Raw genomic sequence first — 9,387 nt, 5'->3', positions numbered from 1 at the left:
CCACTTCAATGAGTTCCAATCCCTCTATTTCACGCCCTTGCAGTCCACTTCACTCTTGTCCATTCCATCCCATTCCATTCCATTCCACTCCACTCCATTCCATTCCACTCCACTCCATTCCATTCCACTTGACTCCACTACACTTAACTCCAGTTTACTCCTTTGCATTCCACTCCACTACAGTCCATTTCATTCCACTCCATTCCAATCCATTCAACTCCACTCCTTCAAATTCCACTCCTCTCCCCTCCATTTCATTTCATTCCACTCCATTCCATTCCATTCCTTTCTTTTGACATGATCTCACTCTGTCACCCATTGTGGTGTGCAATGGAACAATCTCAGGTCACATTTCATTTCACCATTCCATTCCATTCTATTCCATTCCATTCCACTGCACTCCACTCCACTCCACTCCACTCAATTCCACTCCACTCCACTCCCATCCATTCCATGCCATTCCATTCCAATCCCTTTCTTTCGAACTCCTTTCTTTTGAAAGCATCTCCCTCTGTCACAAAGCCTGAAAAGCAGTGGCACAATCTCAGCACACATTTCGTCATTCCATTCCATTTCATTCCTTTCCATTCTACTCCACTCCTCTCCATTCCACTGCACTCCACTCCCCTCCAATCCATTTCATTCCACTCCACTCCATTCCATTCCACTCCACTCCATTCCATTCCATACAGCCCCGTTCCATTCCGTTCCATTCCACTCCACTCCATTCCATTCCTTTCCACGCCACTCCATTCCATTCCACTCCACTCCATTCCATTCCATTGCACTCCACTCCATTTAATTCCAGTGCATCCATTCCACTCCGTTACATTAAACCTCAATCTATTCCATTCCACTCCACTCCACTCCGTTCCAATCCACTCCACAACATTCCACTACACTCCATTCCGTTCCACTCCACTGTGTTCCACTCCACTTCTTTCTACTCCACACCATTCAACTCTACACAACTCCATTCCACGCCACTTCATTCCTTTCCACTCTGCTACATTCCATTCCACTCCACTCTTCCCCATTCCATTTCTTTCCATTCCATTACACTCCATTCTATTCCACTCCCCTCCACTCCACTCCATTCCGCTCCAATCCACTCCACTCCATTCCATTCCTTTCCACTCCACACCACAACACTCTATTCCATTCCATTCCACTCCATTGCATTCCACTCCACTCAACTCCACTCCACTCCACTCCATTCCACTTCTTTCCATTCCACTCCACTTCAGTCCATTCCATTCCACTCCACTCCATTCCATTCAACTCCACTCCTTTGCACTCCACTCCACTCCAGTCTACTCCATTTCATTCCATTCCACTCTATTCCATTCCATTCCATTCTTTTGACAGGATCTCACTCTGTCGCCCATCCTGGTGTTCAGTGGCACAATCTCAGCTCATATATCATTTCACCATTCCATTCCATTCCATTCCACTGTTCTCCACTGCACTCCAATCAATTCCATTCCACTACACTCCAATCCATTCCATGCCATTCCATACCAATCCCTTCCATTCCACTCCATTCCTTCTCCAGGATCTCCCTCTGTCACACAGGCTAAAGAGCTGTTGCACAATCTTGGCACACATTTCTTCACTCCATTCCATTCCATTCCACTTCACTCCTTTCCACTCCATTCCACTCCACTCCTCTCCATTCCACTCCACTCCACTCCATTCCATTCCACTCCACTCCACTCCATTCCATACCTCTCCATTCCTTTCCATTCTTCTCCACTCCATTCCATTCCTTTCCACTCCACTCCATTCCATTCCACTTCATTCCACTGCAATCCACTCCGTTACAATCCACTCCACTCCATTCCCCTACACTCCATTCCGTTCAACTCCACTCCACTCCACTCCACTCAACTCCATTCAACTCTACACCACTCCATTCCACTCCACTCCATTGCATTCCACTCCACGTCATTCCATTCAATTGCACTCCATTCCATTGCACTCCACTCCTTTCCTTTCCACTCCAGTACATTCCATTCCACTCCACTCAATTCCGTTCCTTCCCATTCCATTCCATTCCATTCCACTACACTCCATTCTATTCTACTCCACGCCATTCCATTCCATTCCTGTCCATTCCATTCTATTCCATTTCGCTCCACTCCATTCCCCTCTACTCCACTCCATTCCATTCCATTCCACTCCACTCAACTCCAATCCACTTCACTCCACTCCTTTAAATCCGTTCCGCTCCACTCCACTCCACTCCATTTCCCTCCACTCCACTCCATTCCATTACACTCCACTCCACTCTATTCCATTCCATTCCATTCCATTGCATTCCACTCCACTCAACTCCAATCCACTTCACTCCACTCCGTTTAATTCTGTTCCAGTCCATTCCAGTCCATTCCACTCCATTCCATTCACATCCCATCCATACGATTCCACTCCATTCCCCTCCATTCAATTCCCTTCCACTCCACTCCACTCCATTCCACTCCAGTCCAATCCACTCCACTTCTCTCCATTCTATTCCACTCCACTGCATTACAATCCAATCCACTCCTTTCCATTCCAATCCACTCCACTCCATTCCACTCCACTCCACTCCATTCCATTCCACTCCACTCAATTCTATTCCTCTCCACTCCACTCCATTCCTTTCCATTCCAATGCATTCCACTGCATTCCATTCCACTCCACTCCACTCCACTCCCTTCCACTCCATTCAATTCCACTACAATCCATTCCGCCCCACTCCATTCCACTCCACTACACTCCACTCCTTTCCACTCCTTTCCACTCCACTCCATTTTACTCCACTCCACTCCATTCCAATCCACTCCACTCCATTCTATTCCATTGCCCTCCATCCGATTCCATTGCATTCCATTCCACTCCTATCCATTTCATTTCACTCCACTCCATTCTTTTCCATTCCATTCCAATCCACTCCATTCCGTTCCACTCTACTCTATTCCATTCCTCTCCACTCCACTCCTTTCCACTCCACTCCATCCACTCCACTCCACTCCACTCTACTCCATTCCACTCCACTCCTTTCTAGTCCACTCCACTCCACTGCATGCCATTCCATTCCATTCCGTTCCACAAAATTCCATTCCATTCCTTTTTTTCCACAAGATCTCACTCTGTCGCAAAGGCTTCAGTGTAGTGGCACAATCTCAGCCCACATTTGTTTCCCCATTCCATTGCACTCCATTCCATCCCATTCCATTCCATTGTATTTCACTTCACTCCACTTCAATCCACTCCATTCCATTCCATTCCACTCCATCCCAATCAATTCGTCTCGATTCCACTCCACTCCACTCCACTCCACTCCATTCCATTCCATACTTTTCCATTTCACTCCATTGCATTCCATTCCTTTCTTTTTACAGGGTATCCCTCTGACACCCAGGGTGGAGTGCAGTGGCACAATTTCAGCTCACATTACCTGTCAACTTTTCATTTCATTGCATTCTGTTCAATTGCCTCTCTTTCCATTCCATTCCATTCCAGTCAATTCCATTCCTTTCAATTTCATTCCATTCCATACCATTCCATACCATTCCATTCCACTCCATTCCATTCCATTCCATTTCATTCCACTCCATTCCACTCCACTCCACTCCACTACATTCCATTACATCCGATTCTATTCCACTCCGTTCCACTCCTCTCCACTCCACTGCACTCGACTCCACTCCATTCCACTCCATCCCATGAGATTCTACTCCATTCAACTGCACTCGAATCCACCCCACTCGACTCCACTTCATTTGATTCCATTCCACCCCATTCCATTCCTCTCCACTCCACTCCACTCTACTTCACTCCATTCCACTGCACTCCATTCCACTCCTTTCTATTCCATTCCTTTCCACAGCATTCCATTCCATTCCTTCTTTTGAGAGTATCCCACTCTGTCACCAAGTCTGTAGTGCAGTGGCACAATCTCAGCTCACATTCCATTCCGTTCCTTTCCATTCCGTTGCGTTCCATTCAGTTCTGTTACGTTTCGTTCTGCTCTAATCCGCTCCATTCCATTCCGTTCCATTCCATTCTACTTCATTCCATTCCATTCCAATCAATTCCGCTCTGCTCCTCTCCAATCCATTCCATTCCATTCCATTCCACTTCCTTCTACTGCTTTCTTTCGACAGGATCACACCCTGTCATACAGACTGCAGTGGAGTGCCACAATCTGAGCACAGATTTCTCCGTTCCGTTCCATTAGGTTCCATTCTGTTCCATTCCTTTGCGTTCCATTCCACTCCACTCCACTCCATTCCATTACATCCGATTCCATTCTTCTCCATTCCACTCCTCTCCACTCCACTGCACTCCACTCCACACCATTCCACTCCATCCCATTCCAATCTGCGCCATTCTACCGCACTCCACTCCACCCCACTCCACTCCATTTGACTCCATTCCATTCCATCCCATTCCATTCCTCTCCGTTCCAGTCCATTCCACTCCATTCCACTCCACTCCACTCCAGGCCACTCCATTAGATTCCATTTCATTCCACTCCACTGCATTCCATTCCATTCCTTACTTTTGAGAGTATCTCACTCTGTATCCCAGCCTGGAGTTCAGTGGCACAATATCAGCAAACTTTTAGTTATTCCATTCCATTCCATTCCATTCCATTCCATTTCATTGCATTCCATTCCATTTCATTCCATTCCATTCCATTCCACTCCATTCCACTCCATTCCATTCCACTCCATTCCACTCCATTCCATTCCACTCTTCTCCACTCCACTCCATTCTACTCCAGTCCAATCTACTCCACTCCACTCTATTCTACTCCAGTCCAATCTACTCCACTCCACTTCACTCCATTCCATTCCCCTCCACTGCATTCGAATCCACTCCACTCCATTTCATTCCTCTCCACTCCACTCCATTCCTTTCCATTCCAATACATTCTACTCCAATCCATTCCACTCCAATCCACTCCACTCCTTTCCACTCCATTCAATTCCACTGCATTCCATTCTGCTCTACTCAACTCCACTGTACTCCAGTCCACTCCTATCCACTCCTTTCCACTCCACTCTATTTAACTCCACTCCACAGCATTCAAATTCACTACACTCCACTGAATTCCATTCACCTCCACTCCATTCCATTCAATTCCAATCCACTCCTCTGCATTTCATTCCACTCCACTCCATTCCTTTCCATTCCGTTACAATCTTCTCCATTCTGTTCCATTTCGCTCTATTCCATTCCTCTTCACTCCACTCATTTCCACTCTATTCCATTCCACTCCACTCCACTCCAGTCCACTCCATTCTACTCCATTCCACTCCACTCCACTCTTGTCCACTCCACTCCACTGCATGCCATTCCATTCCATTCCACTTCACTTCGTTCCATTCTTTTATTTCCACAGGTTCTTACTCTGTGACAAAGGCTTCATTCCAGTGGCACAATCTCAGCCCAAATTTCTTTTCCCCATTCCATTTCCTTCCATTCCATCCCATTCCATTCCATTCTATTTCACTCCACTCCACTCCAATCCACTCCATTCCATTCCACTCCATCCAAATCCATTTGTCTCCATTCCACTCTACTCCACTCCACTCCACTGCATTGCATTCCATTCTATTCCATTTCACTCAATTGCATTCCATTCCTTCATTTTGACAGATTATCCCTGTGACACTCAGGCTGGAGTGCAGTGGCACAATTTCAGCTCATATGACATATCAACACCTCATTGCATTGCATTCTGTTCCATTTCATTCCATTGCATTCCATTCCATTCCATTCTATTCCTTTCCATTCCATTCCATTCCACTCCGTTCCACTCTACTCCACTAGATTCCATTACATCCCATTCTATTCCACTCCATTCCACTCCTCTCCACTCCACTTTGCTTGATTCCACTCCATTCCACTCCATTTCACTGCACTCGACTCCAACCCATTCCACTCCACGTCATTCGATTCCATTCCAGCCCATTCCATTCCTCTCCATTCCGCTCCACTCTACTTCACTCCATTCCACTCCACTCCAGTCCACTCCTTTGTATTCCATTCCTTTCCACTGCATTCCATTCCATCCCTTTCATTCAAGAGTATCCCACTCTGTCACCAAGCCTGTAGCGCAGTGGCAGAATCTCAGCTCACATACCATTCCGTTCCTTTCCATTCCGTTGCATTCCATTCCGTTCCATTCCATTTTGCTCTGCTCTAATCCGCTCCATTCCATTCCATTCCATTCCATTCCACTTCATTCCATTCCACTCCACTCAGTTCCACTCTGCTTCTCTCCAATCCATTCAATTCCATTCCATTCCCTTTTACTGCTTTCTTTCGACAGGATCACCCCCTATCATACAGACTGTAGTGCAGTGCCACAATCTGAGCACATATTACTGCATTCCGTTCCTTTAGGTTCCGTTCTGTTCCATTCCGTTCCATTCCGTTCCACTCCACTCCACTCCATTCCACTCCATTCCATTACATTCGATTCCATTCTTCTCCATTCCACTCCTCTACATTCCAAAACACTCCACTCCACTCCATTCCACTCAATTCCATTCCAATCCGCTCCATTCTACTGAACTCCACTCCACCCCACTCCACTCCACTTCACTCCATTCCATTCCGTCCCATTCCATTCCTCTCCTTTCCACTCCACTCCACTCCAATCCACTCCCTTCCATTCCATTCCATTCCACTCCACTGCATTCCATTCCATTCCTTACTTTCGAGAGTATCTCACTCTGTAACCCAGCCTGGAGTTCAGTGGCAAAATCTCGGCTCACATTTTTCGTTATTCCATTCCATTCCATTCCATTCCATTCCATTCCAATGCATTCCATTCCATTCCATCCCATTGCATTCCATTGAATTCCATTCCATTCCATTCAACTCCATTGCATTCCATTCCACTCCTTTTCATTACGTTCCACTTCACTCCACTCCATTCCAATCCACTCCACCCCATTCCAATCCACTCCACACCATTCCACTTCACTCCTTTCCCTTCCATTCCACTCAACTCCATTCCAATCCACTCTACTCCTTTCCACTCCACTCCCTTGCATTCCACTCCACTAAATTCCATTCCAATTCACTCCTTTCCATTCCACTCCATTCCATTAAATTCCATTTTGTTACATTCCATTCCATTCCACTCCATTCCATTTCATCCCACTCCACTCCATTCCACTACATTCCATTCCATTCCACTCTGCTGCATTCCATTCCACTCGTCTCCACACCATTCCATTCCGCTCCATTTAATACCAGTCCATTTCAGTCCACTCCATTCCATTCCAATCCATTCCATTCCTTTCCATTCCAATCCACTCCATTCTACTCCACTCCATTCCATTTCACTACAATCCAATCCATTTCATTACATTCCTGTCCATTCCATTCCATTCTACTCCACTCCATTCCATTCCAATCCATTCCACTTCATTCAATTCCATTCCATTCCACTGCACTTCACTCCACGCCACTCCATTCCCCTCCATTCCAATCTACTCCACTCCACTCTGTTCCACTCCACTCCACTCCACTCCGTTCCACTCCACTCCATTCCTTTCCACTGAATTCCACTCAACTCCACTCCACTCCACTCCACTCCATTCCACTTCACTCCACTCCATTCAACTCCACTCCATTGCATTCCACTCCACTCCACTCCTTTCCACTCCACTCCATTCCATTCCTTTCCACTCCATTCCATTCCACTCCATTCCACTCCGCTTCACTCCATTCCATTTCATTCCACTCCATTCCATTCCACTCCGTTATGTTAAACCTCACTCTGCTCCATTCCACTCCACTCCACTCCGTTCCAATCCACTCCCCTCCATTCCACTACACTCCATTACGTTCCACCCAACTCCACTCCACTCCACTCCATTCAACTCCACTCCACTCCATTCCACTCCCATTCATTCCATTCCACTCCACTCCATTCCATTCCATTCAACTCCATTGCATTCCACTCCACTCCGTTGCATTCCACTCCATTCCATTCCAATCTACTCCAATACATTCTTTTCCATTCCATTCCATTCCATTACACTCTATTCTATTCCACTCCACTCCACTCCATTCCATTCCTTTCCATTATACTAAATTCCATTTCCCTCCACTCCATTCCACTCCACGCCATTCCATTCCATTCCAGTCCCCTCCACTCAACTACATTCCATTCCATTCCACTCCACTGCATTCCCCTCCACTCAACTCCACTCCACTCCACTCCATTCCACTCCTTTCCATTTTACTCCACTCCAGTCCATTTCATTCCACTCCACTCCATACCATTCAATTCCACTCATTTGCAATCCACTCCACTCCTGTCCAGTCCATTTCATTCCATTCCACTCTATACCATTCCATTCCATTCCACTCTATTCCATTCCATTCCATTCCTTTGACAGGATCTCACTCTGTCACCAATCCTGGTTTTCAGTGGCATAATCTTAGCTCACATTTCATTTCACCATTTCATTGCATTCCATTCCACTGCACTCCACTCCACTCAATTCCATTCCACTCCACTCCAATCCATTCCATGCCATTCCATTACAATCCCTTCCATTGCACTCCATTCCTTCGACAGGATCGCCCTCTGTCACACAGGCTAAAGAGCAGTGGCAAAATCTCAGCACACCTTTCTTCATTCCATTCCATTCCATTCCATTCCATTCCATTCTGTTCCATTCCACTTCACTCCACTCCACTCCATTCCACTCCACTACACTCCATTCCACTCCATTCTTTTCCATTCCACTCCACTCCACTCCACTCCATTCCATTCCACTCCACTCCACTCCATTCCATTCCTATTGCTGCATTCCATTCCATTACTCTGCACTCTATTCCACTCTATTCCACTCCATTCCATTCCACTCCTCTCCATTCCATTCCGTTCTATTCCATTCCATTCCATTCCAGTCCATTCCACTCCATTCCATTCGACTCCCCTCCGTATGATTGCACTCCATTCCACTCCATTCCATTCCATTCCAGTCCACTCACTCCACTCCATTCCACTCCAGTCCAATCCACTCCACTCCACTTCACTGCTTTCCATTCACTCAACTGCATTCCAATCCACTCCACTCCACTCCACTGCTTTCCACTCCATTCAATTCCACTCCATTCCATTCCGCTCCACTCTACTGCACTCCACTCCTCTCCACTCCACTCCATTGAACTCCACTCCACTCCATTCCTATCCACTCCACTCCACTCAATTCCAGTCCCCTCCAATCCATTCCATTCCGTTCCATTGCACTCCTTTCCATTTCATGCCAATCTAGACCATTCCATTCCATTCCACTCCACTCCATTCCACTCCACTCCACTCCATTCCACTCCACTCCACTACAATCCACTCCAATCAACTCC

Source organism: Pongo pygmaeus, chromosome 9 (assembly GCF_028885625.2).
Source record: "Pongo pygmaeus isolate AG05252 chromosome 9, NHGRI_mPonPyg2-v2.0_pri, whole genome shotgun sequence".
Taxonomy (NCBI): domain Eukaryota; kingdom Metazoa; phylum Chordata; class Mammalia; order Primates; family Hominidae; genus Pongo; species Pongo pygmaeus.
The sequence above is the reverse complement of the archived record's forward strand: the minus strand, read 5'-3'. Positions refer to the sequence as shown.